General features: G+C 37.4%; 1 protein-coding gene across 4 annotated transcripts in view; it reads right to left on the bottom strand.

Moving 5' to 3' along the window:
- ATF2 (activating transcription factor 2) overlaps window positions 1–17,581 on the bottom strand; it is an 85,147-nt gene extending 67,566 nt beyond the window's left edge. For 2 of the 4 annotated variants that reach the window (XM_045558929.1, XM_045558930.1), the window contains exons 1-2: window positions 17,438–17,581; window positions 5,079–5,176 (exon numbers count right to left, since the gene is read on the bottom strand). The gene's annotated coding sequence lies outside the window, so the exon portion shown is untranslated. Of the gene's footprint in view, window positions 1–5,078; window positions 5,177–16,840; window positions 16,983–17,437 lie in introns of those variants that run through there. The other 2 variants (XM_045558927.1, XM_045558928.1) reach the window with 2 other exon arrangements.
- Window positions 17,582–22,653: the final 5,072 nt, after the last annotated feature.

The following is a 22,653-nucleotide window of genomic DNA, read 5'->3' as shown; positions in this document are numbered from 1 at the left end:
GGAACCAAGCAAGAGGACATTTACTTGATGGAGAAGAGAGGGCCTGTGCCAACAGGCGATTCATTATATACATACATGGGGATTGATCAAATAAGTAAATTTATCAAGGATGTACTGGGTGAAAGTGAATTGACACTGTAGTGAAGGGAATTATAAACATAGAATGAACCTTGGTATTAGATAAGATTTGGAGATATTGGTGTTAACTTCTGGCTTTCAATATAAAGATACAGAAATACAGACGTTAATGTGTGTGTGTATATATATATATGTGTACATGTTCATATACTTCCCTATCTGTGTCCACTGAGAGGGCCTGGGAACACTGAAACCCTAATAACAATAAACACACTTAGCATCCAGATCTTAATGTCTACACACCATCCTCTCTCAAAATGGACCTGGACTCCTTGAAGAACTGGCTGATTCCAGGGCTGGGGCAGGAAAGTACAGGATAGACTTTGAATATCTTGTGCCAGAAAGTAAGAAAGAACTTATAGATTTGGCCACTTTCTGGGACAATTTGAGCATCAAAATAAATAATGATAGTAATGGATCATATTGTGAATAAAATAGGGTTCCATTAATCCATGTTGATATAGAAGAATAAACTGAATGTTTGATAAGGAAAAGGACATTCATATTGACTCAAAGTATCTCCCTATAAAATATAGCTTAATTATTAAGGGCAAAAGAGTAATCTACAGTACAAAAGTCTGGCAAACATCACCTTACTCAAGTGATTCCAGTTAACCCCATCAGAAATAAGGAAAATCAAAATCAAGTGCTCCTCAGAGAATACAATAAGACAACAGCATCACTTCTATGATAGTTGTGCCAAAGATATAGAACCTGAATCTAATCATGAGAAAATACTACACAACCCCAAATTGAAGTAAACTCTACGAAATAACTGGCCTATAATCTGCAAGTGTCCAAGTCATTAAAATCAAGGAGAGACTAAGGAACTGCTTCCAATTTAAAAAGACCAATGAGATATAACAAATAACTGCAACATGAGATTCTAGACTGAATTATTTTGCTATAAAGGACATTACTGGAACAACTGGCAAAACTAAAATGTAACCTGCAGATTAGATGGTCGCAATATATCACTGTTAACTACCTGACTTTCATGGTTGTATTGTGGTTTTGTAGGAGAATGTCTTGTAGAAAATAGAGTTTTGGGGAGTAATGGTGCATCAAATTGGCAACTTATTATTAAAGAGTTTCGAACTAAAAAAAAAATACAAAGAAAAAAGGAAAAATGTGTAGAAGGAGTTTAAGTTGTATATAAATAATATGCACTATAGTTCACTATACAGTAGTCCCCCCTTATCCATGGCTTGACTTTCCACTGTTTCAGTTACCTGCAGTCAACTGCAGTCCAAAAATATTAAATCTCTGCTGTATACATTACCCACCTGTTACTATATAGGAAAAAACATAGCATATATAGCGTTCAGTAATAGCTGAGGTTTTAGGCATCTGCTGGGGGTGTCTTGGAACGTATCACCCTTGGGTAAGGGGGGACTACTGTATAATCATTATATAATTAGCGTCATGTAGTTTCTGGCAGTAGTCATAAGATGAGAAAAATGCTACAAAATATGCTGATTCTTTAACAATTCTATGGTTGTTTCTGATTTATAATTTTCATGTTTATATGTTAAAGAATAGAAAAGCTACATTCTGTACTGCAATGTTAAGAGCAAAGAGAATCATACTACAGAACAATTTACAAATCTGCATAAAGACTCAAGAGTTGATATTAGATAATCCTTTATCCTATTAGACAGCTCCCTTGTTCCTTTTTTTAAATATGACATGTGGGTTAAGTCTGTAGGCTGTAGTATCAACATTCCTATGCTATTTTGAATTCTATCATTCAAGTGATTCAGCTGATAAAATATTTCCTTTTCCTACATCTCTATCAAAAACAAGAAAGAAGGAAACCAACCCACTTCAAAGAAAATAGTGCTGGTAAATGAATCTACAAAAATGGGAGGGATGAATCAATTTCTGGTGACTAACTTTAGAAATCTCTAGATTCTAAGAGGTGAATTTGACTTATCTTCTAGTTAGTTGGTTATAGAACTATAATGTTGCAATCTCATACCTTTCAAGTATGTACTCAAATTTCAAAGCAAATTTCTAAAAGTGGATAATACTACTACATACACTATACAGCATTCCCAAACATTTCTAATATAAATCATTTATTTTATGAAACTGATTTGGAAAACATCTGACTGCCTATTTTGTATCCAATACCATGTTAAGAATATGAGATATAGTCCCTGCCCTTAAAATCAGAGTAGTAAAGATGACAAAAAAGCGGAAATAATAATTATTCAATGATATATACAATAATAAAGATAAACACAGACATTATGGGACATAAGGAACATAATGGAGTTGGTCATCTCTCCAAAACACCCATATTCTCCTGTTAGAGAGCCTGATCTGCCCTGCCAACAGTGAAGGGCAATCTAATATATCCATGACCTTGACATACCTGCCTCAGGTGAACCAGAAGAGACACCTGACCAAGTTAAGCCAAATCAAACTACCTCTTCAGGAAATTTATAAAAAGAAAAATAAATCAGTCAATCAGGGGTCGGTACCAGAGATTTAAAATCATACTTAGGACTGGCGGACACTTTCTGTCACATTCATACTGCTAAGGAATTAATGAAGGCCTGAACCAAGAATGCAGAGAAAAACAGTGATGAGAAACCATGCAGTCAAGAGGATGAAAATTAGTTTCTGTGAAGACCAACTATGCTTCCTCTGATTGGGTCCCCCAGAGTCTCCAGTATCCTTAATATAAGCTCCCTTGCCCCCTTTTCACTTGAATTTATCTGATTGAATTTCTGTTTCCTAAGCACCTAGCCAACCCTGGAGAGGGCCTGGAAAGGCTACTGAATGAAGGAAGTAATGCCTGAGCTGAGTCTTCTCAAAGTAAGAGGCAATAGCCAGTCAGGGATATTTCAAAGGAGACAGCATGTTATGGCTCAATAAAGCAGAGAACAATGAGGAATTTCTAAGAACTTCTGATGGTTGAAGCATATAAGGTTAAGAGAAGAGCAGTAAGGCCAGAGAGGTAAGCAAATCTTGAAAGGCCTTTAATACCATGGTAAGGAATTGGATTCCATGCTCACCCCCCTCCACTTTCTCCCCTCCCCTCCCCGAGGTTACAAAACTATGGCCCTGGGCCAAAATTGTTGAGCTATGTAAGTTTTACACATTTTTAATGCTTGAGGGTGATACAAGGAAGAATATGCAACAGAGACTCTATATGATCCCCACAAGGCCTAAAATATTTACTATCAAACCACCTTTAAAGAAAAAGGTTGCCTAACCCTACCCTAAGAAATTGGAAGATTTTATGCAGGTGAATTAGATAATCAGAGGAGCATTTTTGCAAGACCACTAATAGAAGTGTGGAGGATAAATTAAGAGAGGGCAATGCAATGCACAAGAAAACCAACATAAGCTACTGCTAAGTTCAAGATAGAGAATGATGATCTAAACCAGCATAAGCTACTGCTAAGTTCAAGATAGAGAATGATCTAAATTCAAGCAGTGCTAGTCAAAACAAGAGGAATGGCCCAGTTATAAAGAAAAATGTTCTTAGGATAAAACCTCAAATCCTTAACATTGTTTCCAGACGCCTGCATGGACTCATCACTGCCTCCCACTTCAGTCTTATGCTACCCCTTAATCTCTGGATCTAGTTATGTAGGCTTTTAATCAGCTCCCTCCCTCATGTCATCCATTTCCCACTCATCCATCCCCTTCTTAGTTAACACGGCTCACTTCTGATAGCCTTCCATCCACTACTCCCCTAACCTGAAATTCAGATCTCTCATTTAGGCATTCAGTCAATAAAATATTATTGAGCACATGCAATAGAGTAAGAATTATGCTAGATTCCAGGGTACAACGACACAGTGTCTGCCCTCATGTGGCTTCTATTTATGGAGAATACATCTAATCAAAACAGTAAACTGGATCATCTAAGCTAGTCAAGTAGCTCAAAATTATTTAATGCACGTATCAATGTGTAAGAAGAAATTACCAAATGTTACCACCCTTTCCTTTTGATACTTGCTTTAATTTTTTTTACTTTTCAAATAGGTATTATGTACATTTAAATTATTTTCCAAATTTTTGCAAATTGTGCATTTATGCATAGTTTCTCTTTTGATCTGAACCTCCACACCCAGGTACAACAGAACAGGCCAATTTGCTTATGTATCTTGATAATTATCTGTCAAAGTCTCTTACTAGATCACCATGATTTGAAAGATTTTGTATGCTAGACTACATTTATTAAATTGGTATTTTCCTTCCATATTTAGAAGCCACATCCCCAAACTGTAAGTGGCTTGAGATCAAAAACCATTCTACTTTGTATCTGTAGTATCACCATACTGTGGCTGGCACATAGTAGATGTTCAATAAAGTCATATTTGAGGGACTGCACAACTTCCAATCAATGTTTCTCATCAGCATGAGACAATCATGGTAACAAATTTAGTTCATATAATTCAATCCAAAAGCAAATAAATTTAACATTTTAGTAAGCATGTACAGCCACAGAATGGGTAAACCTTTTGTTCAAAATATTTTTGAAATGTAGAAAATACCTCACAGATTAACTCCTTTCATTTCCATCCTTATAAAATCCTAGGAGAACTGGGACCTTTAAATTGGGACCCTTTGCTAAAGAGGTGTCCCTACTCAGATAAGTTTAGGAACCTCTGTGTTAAAATCAAGCACTTTAACATAAGTCTTCAGTGTGCTTTTATATGCTGATATGCATTCTATTTCCACAAGGACATTTCCAAATTTGCTGAACCTCAGAATCTCTTTTTTACTAAACGTTAATATTTTTTACTAGGACATTAGTATTCTAAGGACTACTATCTTTAAACATTTGCTAAATTCAGTAATATTTGAGAGATAATCACAAAATCACAGTATTTGAGAGATATCTTGTATCTTACAATATAAGATAAATTCTCATAACATAAAAAGAATACTTTTATGTTAAGCTTAATATCTCTTACCTTTCTAGCTGGCGGGCCATGAGCTTTAATCACTCTGCTGCCAAGAATGCCTCAGCTCTTACCAAGAGCTGTGCTTCTCAAGTTTCCATCTAGTATCTCTAGGGAAAAGGAGAGGTAGAAAAGAGTAAACTCATTACCCTTTGGGATCTAAAGAAATGGCCTCATGCAGTTCAACTCCATAATAAACATTTTAAAAGGTTTCCTTTATTCTGTATTTTACAAATGCATGTAAATTTTGCCTTCCATTCCATATTTTTGTATAAAAATTAAGGTTCCCCCTAAAATCTTCAATGCTCCAGGAAGATGCTTATCCTGTAGCCTCTCGTAAGTCCTGGCACAATACCACCTGTCAGAGGTATGACAGTTTCAAGGATAGAGGAACGCCAATGGAAACCTGGTGAAAGTAGAAAAATGAACCTTTTTACCATAATAGACCAGGGCGGGAGGGTGAGGAGAGAGGGGGAATCATAGATAACAGATGAAATGGCAATGGTGAATCTCAGCATTAAAACTTTTAGAGTCGAGATTAAGTTTTTCTTCTGTCATTGCTGTACCATAAAATCCATGACACCCAGTTTATGTGCTTCTTATTTGGAAAAAGTTTAATGTTTTTTTGTATCTATATCAGTTAGGATTAGGCTCAGCTGTTAATGACAGAAAATTCAAAATTTAACAATGGTTTAAATGATTCAGAAGTTTATTTCTCTCACACAAACATAGGCAGTCCAGAAGCATGATCACTAGGTACCCATGGTCCTATGTTTTTGCTCTGCCATCCTCAATATATGGCTTTCCCTTTGTGGTTTTAAAGTTACTGCTCAAGTTCTAGCCATCACATCTGCAGATCAGACAGCAAAATGAGAAAAGAAAGATGAGCAATAGCACCTCCCACCTTTAAGGAAATTTTTCAGAAATCTCATAAGAAACTTTATTTAATACTGGTGAACAATTAGTTGCTTCTGTCATACTCAATTCATTCTAAAATGTAGAACAGCTGGATATCTCACAGAGATGCCTTGGCAGTCTACTGAAAGGAGTTTTCAAAAGCAGAAGCTGCCAGTGGCGAAGAAGCAAGACCAACATTCATAAGGACTTCTCTAAATAGGCAAGGCCAATCTACAGGTGAGAGGAAGAAAGGAAAAATCTGAAGACCAGAATGACAACGTAAGAACAAAGAAACAACCTAAATTGTAGTTTGGGAGGGTAAACTCACAGAAGCAGTTTACAAAACTCAGAAATGACTGAGCAGAATCATTATGTAAGTAATAGAGTGGCCAACGTGAGACTGGGTAAGTACTTGGCAGAAAGCTCAGGTACCAAATGCATCAGGAAAAGGCAGTGATCCCCAGGAGCATGATGTTCAAAGGGAAAGTAGACTTTCCTTTACCATTATCTCACGGCTGAGCTCCCACTATCAGGACATATGTGAACCTGGAGATTTCCCAATTGTGCAGACTGTTGAAAAGAAAGGCTGTACTTTGCCTTGAATAAGATTGGTTGAAACATCCTTAGTGTGTTTAAAACTTTGACGTGAATACCACAAACTACAAAGACTCTCATTCCAAAAGAGGCAACAAAATTCTGTTTTATGTACAGGCTGTTTCTTAAGGAAAAAAGGACCCAAACAGGATATTTAGCTATACAAATATAAAACGGGGACTATAAATGGAACAGCAATTCAGAGGACAAATGACTCTGTGGGATAAGTTAAGGTTCACACCTTCTAGGTAGAAATAAATTTCTGTGAATTGTTTCTTTCAGAGAAATATTTATTTTTTATGTATAGCTTCAGGTTTTACTATTTATACAGAAATTTTCATGTTCTTATTTCAGCAGTTGCTCACAAAAGATCTGGAAATAATAACATCCTAAAAAATTATAAGACACACTTCTAGTATTATTGCCATTTCAATCAAAAGTCAGTAAGATTCAGCTAGCCAGTTGTACCTGTCCTGTATAGCTATCTTACATATGCAGTGTTAACATAATCATCCAGACTTTGAACATTAAAAATGATTTTTTTGTAATCTGAAAGGCACAGATAAAAGAAACTTTTCCTTTATCACCCTACCTATTGTACATTTCTTATACAGTCATACATCACTTAACGACAGGAATAAATTCTGAGAAATGTGTCATTAGGTGATTTCATCATTGTGTGAACATCACAGAATGTACTTAGACAAACCTACATGGGACAGCCTATTGTTCCTATGCTACAAACATGTACAGCATGTTACTGTACTGAATACTGTAGGCAACCCTCACAACATGGTATTTGAGTCTCTAAACATAAAAAAGGTACAGTGAAAATACAGAATAAGCTTGCAGGCCTGGGAGTTGCTGTGAGTGAGCGGGGAATGAATGTGAAGGCCTAGGACACACACTGGTATCCCACTGTAGACTTCTAATACTGTATGCTTAGGCTACACTAAATTTATTTAAAAAATTTTCTTTCTCCAATAATAAATGAAACTTAGCTTACTATAACTTTTTTACTTTATAAACTTTTTGATTTTTAAAAACTTTTTGACTCTTTTGTAGTAACACTTAGGTTAAAACACATTGTACAAACGTACAAAAATATTTTCTTTCTTCATATCCTTATTCTATAAGCTTTCTTCCATTTTTAAAAATTTTTACTTTTTGAACCCCTTTTGTTAGTAACTAAGACACAGATATGCACATTAGCCTAGGCCCACACATGGTCAGGATAATCAGTATCACTGTGTTCCACCTCCACATCTTGTCCCACTTGAAGGTCTTCAGGGGCAATAATACACATGGAGCTGTCGTCTCCTGTGACAACAATGCCTTCTTCAGGAATACTTCCTGAAGGACCTGCCGGAGGCTGCTTTGCTTTTTTAGTAAGTAAACTACACTCCAAAACAATGATGAAAAGTAAATACATAAACCAGTAACACAGTCATTTATTATCAAATATTATGTACTATACATAATTATATGTGCTATACTTTTATACAACTGGCAGTGCAGCAGGTTTACATCAGCATCACCGCAAACATGTGAGTCATGCATTGCACTGTGACATCATGATGTCCTATATGTGGTTTGTTGTTGACCCCAAATGTTATGTGACATACAACTGTATTTGGATATAACTAACCTGTGGGTAGGATCTCCACTGAAAGGCACAAACACTGCTAATGGCAAGTATCCTAGTAAAAGCCAAATACTGTATGCGCCAGGAAACAGGGCCCAAAAGGTAGGCATTAGTGTGAGAAAGGAATTAATCTTCTTGTGGGTTTGGACTCAGAACAGTGTAACAGACCCAAGGGCAATCCTGGGTGGCAGAAAGAAGCCGGCTTCTGTCCTTGTGGGAGGACAGGAGCTAAGCAGAAGAGAGAGACAGTCGTCTCAAGTAGGCAGTGTTCAAACTGGGGTATGTATTACTAAAGGTACATTAAGGCTTTCCAGGGGATACTTGAGCAAGACAAGTTTTAAGAAATCAATTTCTGTATCTTCAACTTCCCTTAAAAATCTGCCTACCTTCTCTGAGTTCCCATTCTCTCACTTTTCAAAACAAACCCATACCTCTCATCCACCCCAAATCTGATTAGAGTGCATTGCCCCAGGATGGAAAAACTTCCATGGAACAAAACAAATGGATAATTTAAAATAAGAGTGTCTCTAAGTCTCCATTAATTAAGGCACCATTAACCCCCAGGCTTGTGTCTTTCCCTGTCTTATAAATATTTCTGTTAAAGGCAAAGCATGGCTTTAAGAATGGTGTTCTGCCTTGTGTTTAGGAATGTTCTGAATTCAGATACATTGTATGGTGTGACAGCAGAAACAGTAACAATTTTCATTTAATGACTGCCTCTTTCATTCTTGAAATATCCAAAAATGGACTATCCTAAGAAGTTCCACAAGAACAAAGAGGAAAACAGTAATAAATTTCAAAAAGCTGGCTCATGCCTGTAATCCTACCACTCTGGGAGGCTGAGGCGGGCGGATTGTTTGAGCTTAGGGAGTTCAAGACCAGCCTAAGCAAGAGCAAGACCCCGTCTCTACTAAAAAATAATATAAAGAAATTAGCGGGACAACTAAAAATATGTAGAAAAAATTAGCCGGGCATGGTGGCGCATGCCTGTAGTCCCAGCTACTCAGGAGGCTGAGGCAGTAGGACTGCTTGAACTCAGGAGTTTGAGGTTGCTGTGAGCTAGGCTGATGCCATGGCACTCTAGCCCCAGCAACAGAGTGAGAGTGTCTCAAAAAAAAATTTTTTTTTCAAAAAGCTAAATTTATATTTGTTAACAAAGTATGAGAGCAGATCAATAAAATATTTTAAAACATTAAAATATGCTGGATTCAAATAAAATTATGTTGGAGAAGTGGAAATAATATAAAAGTTTAATAAGAAAAAGGAACAGTGAAAATTTCCAACTGTTAAAGATGGGTTAATTTAAGTTTGTTCTTTAAAACCAAAGATAGTATCAAATCACTATGGTATTCAGATACTTATAAAGGAGTGGTGTCACCATCTGGGGGATGGACACGCTTGAAGCTCTCACTGGGGGGGGGGCCAAGGGCAATATATGTAACCTAAACTTTTGTACCCCCATAATATGCTGAAATAAAAAAAAAGTGGTGTCAGTATCTAGAAGAGCCAGAAATTGTACTTTTTTCAACTATTTAAACTTATGAAAAATTTTAGGAATCAACTTAGAAATGTGCAATGGTACATAACGTTCTCAAATTTCTTTTCAAGGGTATACATGAGCATAAGCAGGCAGAACAGCCCCTCAAAGATGTTCATACCCTAAATCCAAGGAGCCTCTGAATAGGTTACATTACATGGCCAAAGGAACTTTGGAGACGTAAAAGGATTACAGATCCTAAAATAGAGAGAATCCTGGGTTAACAAGGTGGGCCCAATCTAATCAAATAAGTCTTTAAGAGCAGAGAACTTTCTTCATCTGGAGTCAGAGATTAAGCTAGAAAAAAAAAAAAAGATGGGATTTAACCTGTCATTATTGGAGGGGGGGCACATAAACAGCATTTCAGCTTCTGGGAGCAAGGACCAGACTTTGGCTGATAGCTAGTAAGGAAAGAGGGATGACAGCCCTACAAGTGCAAGGAAATGAATTCAGCCAACAACCTGAATTAACTTGGAAGTGGATTCTTCCCGAGACTCCAAAAAGGAACACAGCTCTGCCAACACATTGATTTTGACTTTGTAGGACCCTACACAAGTGACCCAGCTGAGCCCACCTGGACTTCTGACCTATAAAAACTGTGAGATAATAAATTTGTGTTAATTTAAGATGCTAAGTATGTGGTAATGTGTGAGGCAGAAACAGAAATTTAATACAGTGAGCAAAAGTTTTTAAGATACCAGAAAGATGGACTTGTGCCCCAAGACTTTAAGAGCAGTAGCACCTTATAGACATGGGGGGGGGGGTTGTGTGTGTATGTGTTATAATTTCTTTCTTCTTTCTTGGTCAAGCACCACAAAATGCAAGAAAGGATCCTTGCGCTCACTTTGGCAACAGCAATATGACCATAATAACAAATCTAAGAAGGAGTTTGAAAACCTGTAGCCATAAGCCAGTAGGACTTCATTCCCCTTTCAAGGTTAAAGTATCTTTGACTTCCTATATTAGGAAAATTTTAAATGTTGTGATTTCACTATGATCCTCTCCAGTAAAAAATAATACACATTTCAGAGTTATCAAAAGGAATAAATGAAAATAATGTATGTAAAATATATACTGCAGTACATGACAAGTATTAAGCCCACAAATTTCACTACATTTTCCTTTGACTTTAAATGTACATTTTCCTAATGCTTCATAAATACCTAACCTTATTATCTGCTTTATTTTTAAGGCCAGAAACTGAGAACTACGTAAGTTAAACTTTTAGACAGAAGACTTTTACATTAATCTTTAACCCATGGATTTGATATTATCCATAAATACATTTGATACATAACATTCACCAATGTAGGGAAATCAAATTCTTTAGAAATGAGTAAAATATAAGCCCAACTTTAATGAGGAAAGCAGCAGTTTTTATTTTTTCCTCACAGCAGACATGACAGATGTCCTTCATGCATTTCACTATTCCCAAGAGTATACTAAAGTTTTGATGAAATTTCTCAAGGTTGATGGGACACATAAAGAGCATTACAGACTTCTCAAGATGAGTATGTGAATAGTTATATCAGCCCCAAACCCCCAAAATAGTAGTCCAATTCTTAAGTAAAATTTCACTTTACAAGTGAGTCTTGATTATTCCCAGACCTCTAATCCCAAGGTAAACAAGTTTTTTTTTGAGACAAAGTCTCACTCTGTTGTCTGGGATACAGTGCAGTGGGATAATCATAGCTCACTGTAATTTCCAACTCCTAGGCTACAGCAATTAGCTATCCTCCTGCCTCAGCCTCTCTAGTGGGCATATGTGCCATTATGCCTGGCTAACTTTTGTTATTTTTGGTAGAGATAGGGTCTCACTCTTGCTCAGGCTGGTCTTGAACTAGTCTCAAGCAATTCTCCTGCCTCTCAAAGTGCTAGGCTTACAGGCATGAGCCACCACGTCAGGCCAGGTTCTTATTTTATAGTTTAAAATTATAAAAGAATAACACTAAAAATACATAAATACAAAAACTTGCAGATTAACAGTTATGAATATGAACGGTGCTAGTGCAAGTTTTACTAAATCACTTTAGATGTGATAATAAAATCTACTATGTAATTATAAGGTCCATAACATTTTTGCCCAAGGTAGGTGTTTAAAATATACTTATCTATCATTGCTTTTTCCCTCACTAAAATTTACTTTTTGTAAAAGTAAAAAGATACTAGAAACAGAAATTCACAGCTCACCAAGAATTACAATAATTCACGGTCATTACCATTATTAAGACTGTATCAAAAAAGGTCTCATTACAAGGAGAGCACAAATAAGATAGACTACTGATTCTGTACAATACCTATTACAACACAGGTAAGCTCATTTTCTCTTTTCAGAGTATATCAAAATTCAAGTAAGTGAAAGTGATATACTCTCAACCCAACATCCACATTTCAACAATCATTAAAATCTACCTTACAAACAATAAAAGACTTCAGTGACTCTCAACATTGTGGTTGAAGACTGACAATGTAGTTATGAGTTGGACTTCAAAAGAACACTGGAACTGTGGTATTTTAATTCAATCATAATCTATCCCACAATGGCAAGGAGAAATGAAAGGTTTTACTAGAATGTTTATAGTGAGACTGTTGGAGTAAAAGATCATTGGAGTTTATGGAAATCACAGTATCACAATTTTATCATATGAAAATAAGGATATGCTATACTGCATGAATTTGATATAGAAAAAGTCTGGGGGAGAAAGAGCACATATGGAACAAATAATATGAAATATTCTTTCAAATGGATTTATGAGAATTCTAAGGTGGTAAGTTCCACCATAAATTATAAATTCCTAGGGAAAATTCAACTTTGTTGCCAAAGATACCAAACAGATGGTTGCCGTACTGTCTTCCAGCCAGGAGGGCTATGCTAGATTATTATTATTGCTTCTGAATGAATTTTAACAATAATAATTACTGCACTATATACTGAGTGCATTAAGTTCTTGACACTGTTTTAAGCATTTTATATATATTAATGCTCACAGCAAGGCTATGTAAGTAAGTATTCTTCTTCAGACAAGGTACTGAGCCACAGAGAAGTTATATAATTTGCCCAAGATAACACAGTTAATAAGCAATAGACCCATGACAATCTGGCTCCTCATTACTATCCTAAAACACTGATTACATACTATGTGCCAGAAGATACTGACAAAACAAAAACTCAGTCAATTCGGTCTTAACACACTCTTTATTTGAAGGGTTACCTATATGTAAAGGAATCTGTTGTCATAAATCTTAACTCATAATGACAAATTCATAAGACAGTAATCCTATGAAATCTATAGTTCAGACTTAAAACAAACTAGCAAAGGATACTCAATGTGCAAGCCATATAAAAGTGCATAAAATTTAAGGATTATTGTTACTAGGCTGTCAAAAGTTTCAGTAAAGTTTAAGAGAAATAGTGACATGACAGAAAATACGAAATATACAATATTTGCCCCAGCGCATAGATCATTTGTAGATAAATAACTACAGTATGATATGGCTAACTAAATAATTATAATACAACTTATTTCTAGTAATAATTCCCAATTAAGTAATCATACTTTCCTAATAACCACGACTCTAAAGTTGGCAAAATTATGGCAAAGCTATTGCATTCATTCTCTGATAATAGCATAAACTTGCTCAAGTCTTTGGGGAGGCAAAAATTTGGCAACTGTTGAAACATCTGTATCCTTTGACCAGTAATCACATTTGAGATTAGTATTCTACAGAAACAATTCAAAAGAAGAAAACAATACATGCAGAGAGATGTTCAATTCAATGTTAAAATAGGCAAAAACAGAAAACAATTATTTTTCTCTTGAGTATTTAAATTTGAGCAAATTTAATAGTTACCTGGTTAAACCATCAGGTGACCACCAAATATTACAAAGCTTATATAACATGGAAAAATACAATGCTATAAAAGTAAAATAAATAAAACTTATTCATAATTCTATAAAAACTATAATGTATATGCACAAACTAGAAGGAACAAAAATAATTGAACAAATCTTTGTTAGTACAGCAAAACTGAAGTTGATGTCTAATTATTACTATTCTAACAAATGTTCTATTCTATTTGTTAGTAAAAGAAAACATTCGAGCCCAAACAGTAAAATTAGAAAAACAAAGTTATAAAATTGGAATGACAAACGTTTAGGTTCTGTTAGGCAAACCAAAGAACATTTAGGAGAGATATTTATAAACTTATAGCCTATGCTACACAGCTACCATATACTACAAAAATAACCAAAGTCTATATGGTATTTTGCCAATTACAATTATTCCCACCCCATCTTTCCCTATGAATCTTGTTGAGAATCTCTTATGGTAATAAGCCACTACTACCATTGCAAGCATCTTCTTATTCCTTGGATATTAAGGCAAAAAAATAGTTGAGAACCACTATCTTTGTTAAGATAAAGCAGACATGGGTGAATAGGCCTAGCTCCCAAAACACTGTATTTACATCTCTTCTTGTTGAAAAAGGTTTTTAATCACTTTACTACCATTGCCAAAATGCCAAGAAAGAAAAATAAGCATCATTAAACATACTTTAAAGTGAAAATCAATACACAAGTTTCAAGACTGTCAACAAGAATGAGAAGACATATATAATAAATATATATTTATGTTGATATATTTAGAATCTAAAATAACATGAAAATAATTACAATTATTGATGGTCTTAAAGATTCATAAATTTCCTCAATTTTCTTTTCTTTTTCTTTTTTTGAGACAGGGTCTCACTCTATTGCTTGGGGTAGAGTGCAGTGGCATGATTGTAGCTCATTGCAACCTCAAACGCCCAGGGCTCAAGTGATCCTCCTGCCTCAACCTCTCAAGCAGCTGGGCCTACAGGCACGTGCTACCATGCCCAGTAATTTCTCTATTTTTTTGTAAAGATGGGTTCTCACTATGTTGCTCAGGGTGGTCTCCAATTCCTGGCTTCAAGCGATCCTCCCACCTTAGCCTCGTAGGGTGCTGGGATTTCTGGCGTGAGCCAACACTCCTGGCCCAAATTTCCTCAATTTTCTATGAAACTATACCATACTGTAACTTTTTGACCTTGAGAAACATAACAAAGGAAATAAAATGTTTTGCAGGGTTTTCCCTTAGATATAAATAGATGACTGCTATCCTACTACCTAAATATTAAAAATTACATAATGAGAACGTGCAGCTTTTAGACAAGTTTTTAGCCTCAAGAAATAGGTGTGAATATAAGATAGACACAAATACTAAATTAAACTACTGACTATAACAATACAAAGTAGGTTGTTTTTAGGATAAATTTTAATTATAACAAATAATATACGTATTTGTTTTTATAAGGATCAGCTGAATATCAATTATTGTTATTCACTGGGTTTTAAACAAGGAGTTTCTGGTGAAAATTTGGTTTTAAATAAGGGTGACTTCAACTACTTTATCTTCTCTAATGACATTTCAATAGTAACAAAGAGAAAGAAATGCCAGCTTACAGACATATTTCATACTGGAAGGAAGACCCTGAAGACTAAATGAGTGGAAATAACATACATGGTGAGACTGTTTACCTGATAAAGCAATTCATCAGCAAAGGACATATGTATCATTAAAACCCAAGTTTTCCAAAATATAAAAATTTTGATAGAAAAAAACTATACGATTTCTTGAAATAGTTAATGCTAGCTATAGGCAGTAAATGTTTGATGTACAGCATATCATTTTTAAATGATATTCACAAGGCTTCCAAATCCTGAATATGAACCAAAAGCGCCCCCCACTTATTTGTTAAAAAGCTGACATAACCATTTACACAAGTAGTTTAAAAATAAGAAACAAATACTCCAAATAAAAAAGCAAATGCAGGAATTTCTGGATTATGTATTTAACAGATAATAATACAGTGCCCCAAATATGAAATAAACATTCTAATAAGGAATTTCCAAGAAATGCAATCAGATCACCAAATTATATACCTTAAAAACACACAAAAAAGTCCCTAAAAGCTCCATCCTTATTGACAATCATAATACAAAACACCTAGGTTATAGATTACCACAATACTATATTTTAAATTTTTAAAACTTAATGGCAATAACATCCTCTCAAAGCAAGATTAAATACACTTTAGGAAGGCAGTATACACATCACTGCAAATTTGGAAGATTCAAATTATTTTACAAAGACTACGATTCTTAACTATTACTCAATTATTGATGACCTTAAAGATCTTAAGATTCTTAATTCTTGATCTGCAGAAGAGTATATTTTACAAGGATGTTCCTACAGTTTTGAAAAAAGTGTTTACGGTGGATTCCTCAAGTGAGTGAAACAAATTTAAATTCAAGATAAAATTGCTACTGTGTTTGCATTTTTAAGGCACTTAATCTTGTAGGGTTGACTTTTTAAGCAGCTTTTAAAAATAAAGTCATACCTTCATAATTTTGGTACAATATACCAAGGCTATATGACTATTTAAAGATTACGTCTAGAAACGCAATTACTGACAATGGCAATTATGTTTCTTCAAACAGGCCTAAAAGTATGCTCAGAGGAAGTCAGTTTTTGTTCTGATTTTAAATATATACATTAAATGTATGCATTGTGACCAGATTCATAATTTAAAACCCCTAAGAAATTGTAACTTTCACATTATAATTTAGGGATTAGTCAATAGGCCTAAAGTCCATCAAGAGTAAGCTCTTCTACTCCATCATATTCGCAGTAGTTTTGCTCTTGCTTCACCAGTTTTAAGACTCCCCATTAAAGAAAGACAATTTTATACTAACTAGGGGCATAAAAATAGTCCCCAGCTCCTCCTCTCGCTCCCTATCTTCGGTTCAACGAACGAGCGTAGAAAACACACATACACACACACACAAACACTCTCTCCCGCCGCCCCCACCCCCGCGCTCATACCGGCTCTAGTCCCTAGGGCATTGATAAAAAGCAAATTATTTCCCTACAGGTCTGCTGTCCTCCCAGGGAGGTAAAAAATAGGGGAAAATACCCGCATCAATGTGCACGCACACCTCAGCCCCGCCCCACGAGGAAAAAGTGGGGGGTGGCGGGAATATGAGGGTGGCAGAAAGGACAGAATGGGCCGAGACTTACAGCTCCCAGCTTCTCCATACCATTCGTTCCATCAGGTTCCTTCCACACAAGCCAGGGACCCTGACCCTATTTTCAGGCGCGCCTCCCGATTCTCCTCCCCGCCACCATCACAAACACATGGTCCCCAACCGCTTGAGTCCTGGGTGGGGACACCAGAGTGGGCCCTCTCTCTACCCAGTCCAAGGGCCGGGGCCGGGGGGAAGGTCTCCCCGCGCACACCGCGGACTCGCTGTGCGCCCCAGGGACCTCTGAACTGACCCGAGACGGGAAAGATAATTCGGAGGGAGGGGTCTAAGAAGAGCCGTTATTCCTTTTTTCCTCTTCCTTAGGAAAGCGCGCGCGAGGGAGGGGCCGGAACAACGAACGCTAGTTACCTAACGGTCCGGCCCAGCCGGTCAGGCTGCAGAAGCCGAGGGCTGCTGCGGTGGCGGCGCAGCCACAGTCGCCCCGAGGGCTAGGGACCGCGGCAAGATCGCCCGAGGTGATGGGAAGCGGGGGGTGGGGACTATGGTGACCGACGTCGCCATGTTAGCGCCTTCTTTCTCCGTATCCCTACGGTCTCCAGTGCTGCGGCCCTCTGCCCACTACTACACTCACCTTTCCAGGTCACTAGTTCATGATCCTTCTGGTTGCCTGGGAGCCCGGAGCACAGCCGTGTTTACAAACTACCCCTGGAGGAAAGGGCTGAACCGCACTTTAAAGGCCACGGGCTCCCACAGGCTTCCGTCCTCTCTCGCGAGAGCGGACTGACAACCCTTCTCCCCGCCCCACTCCCGGCATCCCCCCTTTCTTCTCGCGCCCCTCCCCTCCCCGCACACGCCCCTTCTTGCCTTCCTTCGGAGGGAGCGCCTCCGGGTCAGGTGATTCCGTCAGGCCTAAGGAAGGAGGCGGTGATAGAGGGGGCGGGAACCCAAGAACACTCGGGCGCTGATGACTGGGCAAAGAGCCCGAAGGGCGGGAAGCAGTTCTGGGTGGGGCGGGACCCGAAGGCTGGAGGAGAGTTGGCTCTGTAACCCGGGAGCTGTAGAGGGCTGTGATTGGCAGCCGGCTGGAGGACGGTGTAGGTGCTGGGGCGCCGGAGGAGGTGGCGGTGTGAGGGGAGGAAAAGTGAGCTCTGGAAAGGCCGCTAGTGGCTGGAGGGAAAGGATGAGTCCTCCGACCCCAGCCTCAGGAGCCCGGCATCTCCGTTGCCGTCACTTCTCAGCCTTGAGTAGGGAGGTGGGTAAAGTGTAGGATGTCTACCCACACTCCGGCTACCCGGAAGCCTGAGAGGTGAGCTTGGGTTAAAGCGAGGTTTGGGAGAGGCGGAGTTTGCTGGTAATTAACCACCCCCTCTTCCCCCCAAACCGCTACACGTCTAAAGAGGGAAAGCGAGATAAGTCAGTTTTGAAAAAAGAAAAAGCCTATTCTCTGAATAGATTTTGTTCTCATTTTACTAAGCTATAACTGGAACTGATTCTTCAGGCTTCTTTTACCCAGCGGCTAGTACAGTGTATGATATTAGCATATAATCGTGTTTGAAGAAACTTACCAAAAGGAAATACAGTCTCTTCTGCTATATCATCATAATTTAAAACAGTGCAACGACTTGTTTCTAAGAGAAAATCCTCCATATTACTGTGTATTCTATTTATCAATTTCCCTTTACTTATTCATAGATAAAAATCATTCATTCATTCATTCATGCATCCATTTATTTAGACAGGGTTCTTGCTCTGTCGCCGGCTAGAGTGCAGTGGCGTCATCATAGCTCACTGCAACCTCAAACTCTTAGGCTCAAGCGATCCTCCTGCCTGAGCATCCCGAGTACCTGGGACTACAGGTTCACGCCACCACGCATGGCTAATTTTTCTATTTTTTGTAGAGATGAGGTCTCGCTCTTGCTCAGGCTGGTCTCAAGCTCCTGGCCTCAAGCAGTCCTCTCTCCTTAGCCTCCCAAAGTGCTAGGCATAAGCCAACATGCCCAGACAAAAATATATTAATTTTAATAGAGATAATCTGAGCCGGTATAAAACTTCAGCAATCTGGTATTAACATTTTAGAGAGGAACAAAGGACACCAAATTAGAATATGACATAGCAACGGCATTCTTCACACAATACTGTCCTACTGCTTAGTAGATCATTGCAGTGCTAAAACAATGTCTGTCAAGTCTGAAAGTAGCTTTTAAAAAGGGGGGGACAAGAAGAAATCGTTTGGTTAATTTAAAATGACGACAAAAGAGACCATTTTTATAGCTCTGCTATTGACACAGGTACACTATCCAAAACACAGTACAGTGCTGAAAATAGTTCATCTTAATGTTGCTTTATTATTCTCTATACAACTTAAACATTCCAGTGTTAACTATAGAGATACTGGTTGTTCAATAAGTAGACAGGCCCAAGTTGAAAAGTATGATCAGGGAGACCTCTGTGAAAGTTTGCATTAATTATTAAAAAAAAAAAGAGAGTGCCTTATGTTTTTCCATTTATTAAATGTTGATTTTTGGTTTGTTACAAAATTGTGAATTAGTTTACATATTAACATAAAATGCACTCTGTATTACACTCTGTTGTTCGAAGGTTGTGGGGGATAGTATTTGAGAGTTAATGAAACTGCATGCAGTTCAATAATGATATCTGGCATAAAGGTGAAATTGTAATGGCACTGGACATTTTAACAGGTTTCTGTCCTGTATACATGTATGTGAGCCAACTCAATCCTCTTTTAAAAATAATTTTAATTACTTAAGATACCTGAAAGTAGCCAAATTATTAACACTGTTTAGTTCTTAAATTAAAATGAAAATACCATCCCTATATAATATTGTAGTATTGTTAGTGCAACACTAATTACGACAATAAAACCTCACATCTCAGATTACTGATGATGAAAATGGTGATGGACTAAATTTGACAGATCACAATTGTTAGCTCTACAAAACATTCACAAAAATGATGCTTCTCTTTCCATTCCCCAAAACATCTAATGTGAGAAGAAAAACTATAAATGTTATATAGCATTTCAAAAGAAGCTTGGGTCAATTAGAGTAGATTTCTTTAAACAATTATTTTGCCATTCACATACATTAAAAATATGAAATTCTTTTCTCTAATTTTGATTCCTTTTCAAATGCCAATAGCTTTGGTTTTAAATTTCTCCCCCTTGTTTTTGCTTCTCCACTCTTTTGTCAAGCAGTTAATTATCTACATAATGCACTAGGGAAACATGTTATTTTAAAGACATTCTTTCAAGAGTTCTTTTAGACAAGAGAAGAATCATTTAGTAATATGGATAGTACTCTGATATGTTCTGAGGATTCATTTTAGCTAATTTTCTAGACAGAAGGTATACCTAAAGTGAGAAAAAGCCTAAGATTAGGGGAAAAAAACAGGTGGAAACTATGCAGATCTCCCACATATGTATCTTGGCAATCTGGCAGTTAACAAAGGGCCTCACTCTACACACTTACCGTTCTACAACAGTTCCTTTATTACAGCTTTTCTACAAATGGGGAATACATTCTGCATAGCCAGAATGAATGTAGTTACTATTTTCAATTCTGGTCCCGTGAACTGGTAAGTCTATTTATCCATATCCTCATAAAATGCTGTGCTTTTCAATTTTCTTTCTCACTTCCTCATTCCTCAATATCCCGAGGAGTCCTAAAGTTCTTTACAGGCTTCTCTACCAATGCAGGAAAATTCTTCTGGACTCCTTAGCTTGTCTTATTGTTCCATAAATGCTTCTACCCAATTTATTTCTAGGCGAATTAGTGAGAGTCTAGTGGCCTTAAGAACCCAGCATGACTTGTGAATAAAACTAGTATCCCTTAGGTACAAAAAGAGGCTATTTGAAGAAAACTCATTTCTGTTACAAAATGCCCATTACTAAATACCACAAGAATCAGTGGTCACCTTTAAATGCTCTCAAAACCTTCCAAATGCCACAGAATGTGGTATTTCCATCTTGTATAGGGATATTAATCCATTAATCTGTTATTGCTCACAAAAATTCTAAAACCCTGCCTAACTATATATATATTTCTCATTTTTTTGTGTGATGTGTGTGTGTGTATAAAATACTTCCAAACAAGGTAGAAATAACCACATTCTGTGTGTGAGAGAGGGAGCAATGGAGAAATAATTAATTTTAAAAACATATTTTCTGTTTGTAGCTAAACAAAACATAGAATACTCCAGGGCACCTCTTCTGTCTGCTTTGCACAATTAGTCCTGGGCTCAGGGAAAGACTCTCCACATTTTCATGATAGCCTTAAGATGCATCCCGGTACAGTGGATTAGCTGGAATTTTACCAGTGGGATCAAGGTGTATGTGTGATGTGAAAGGGATAGGGGAAGCAGGGTATGATTACCTATCTGATATCTGAGAGATGAGGTGAGGATAGTGTGGTCCTAGACATTGTAGTTGACTTTTTGGTAGCTTCTGTCTCATGGCAGATCCTTTTCTCCCTCTGACAGCACAGGGTTTTCCTTTCCTGCACATTGCTGAAACGGCCTATGTTATAGTTACCTGTCAGCACCTATCCTCATTGAAATTTCCATTCAGAACATTTCAAGTGCAAGGATGTCCACCTTCCAACCCAAATCCTTGGTTTTCTAAAAGAATTTGTAATTAATGGATTGTGGCTTTTTGGGGAAAAATTAGAGGGCTATGTTTATTTTCAAATCATACCAATTAGCTTATACCAATTTCAATGAGACCAGCCCAGAGAGAGAGAATGGAATTTAAGGGCCTTGTTTTCAACCTTGATACCAATGCCTCATCGTATCTTGTACCTGACTCACTAGAAAGAGAGAATGCCATCATTATATTCTTGTCTTTACACACTGTTATCAATAAAAGTAGATTGAACCACTCCTAGTGTAGAGTTTTGTCTGGTGGTCCAATGTTTACCCTTCATGGCTCCCCATAACAAGTCTACTTTTCAACCTGAGGCCCACATAATACCAAAGCCATGTAAACCTTTGCCCAAAACTGAGAGAGGTCTCTCTGGTCATAGAGACCCTTCTGGGTCCTTCGACTAACACCGTGCTCTTTTCACTTACTATCTTACCTTGGATACAGCCTTTTAGGTTAACTGTGGTTAACTAGGTCAATTATCAACTGAATGCTGTCTCTACTCACAAAGCATCTATATTCATTGAGCATGATCATTCCAGGCACTGTTCCTGGTTCTGAGGCTACAACTTTAAATAAGACAGAGTCCCTTAAAGGAGACTCTCATGGTGGGGTGGCAGGAAGACACACTACATATATAAACAAGATAATTTAAATAGCAGTAAGTATTAGAAAATAGAGCAGGGGTGTGATAACACGCAGTATTATAAGTTTGCTTTTTAAACACAACTTTAGAGAACTTGAGAGTAACAGACATTATAGATAGCTCTAGAGAGGTGGGAAAGTTCTGTGAGCTGTCCTTTAGATACAAGTCTTGAGGGAACAACCTGAGATGTCTAGCAGCTGAGAGACTCAGCCAACCTATATAGCTATTTGAGGAAGCAAACCCTGGGACTCAACTGTAAGAGAAGATCCTGGAATCTCCATGGCTGGGACTTGTTGACTAGAAGATGTTGTTAAAAAGCAGCCACTGCCAACAACCTGGGTCCTCTTAGGAATCTCTGCCAAGATCAGTTATAGGATGCTGGCTTGTGCTAGTAAGAGGAACCACCAAAACCCTTGGATTTATGAGTCCTTATTGATCTTAGGGACTCTCTTCAATTCCTCTCTTCAATATTTAAGCTCCCTTGAGCAAGAAGATCTAAGCTACTAAACATGTCAGAGGAGATACATTACTTATATCAATTCAG

This window comes from Lemur catta, chromosome 8 (assembly GCF_020740605.2).
Source record: "Lemur catta isolate mLemCat1 chromosome 8, mLemCat1.pri, whole genome shotgun sequence".
Classification (NCBI taxonomy): domain Eukaryota; kingdom Metazoa; phylum Chordata; class Mammalia; order Primates; family Lemuridae; genus Lemur; species Lemur catta.
Note: the sequence above shows the minus strand (reverse complement) of the source record. Positions and strands in the feature narration are given on the sequence as shown.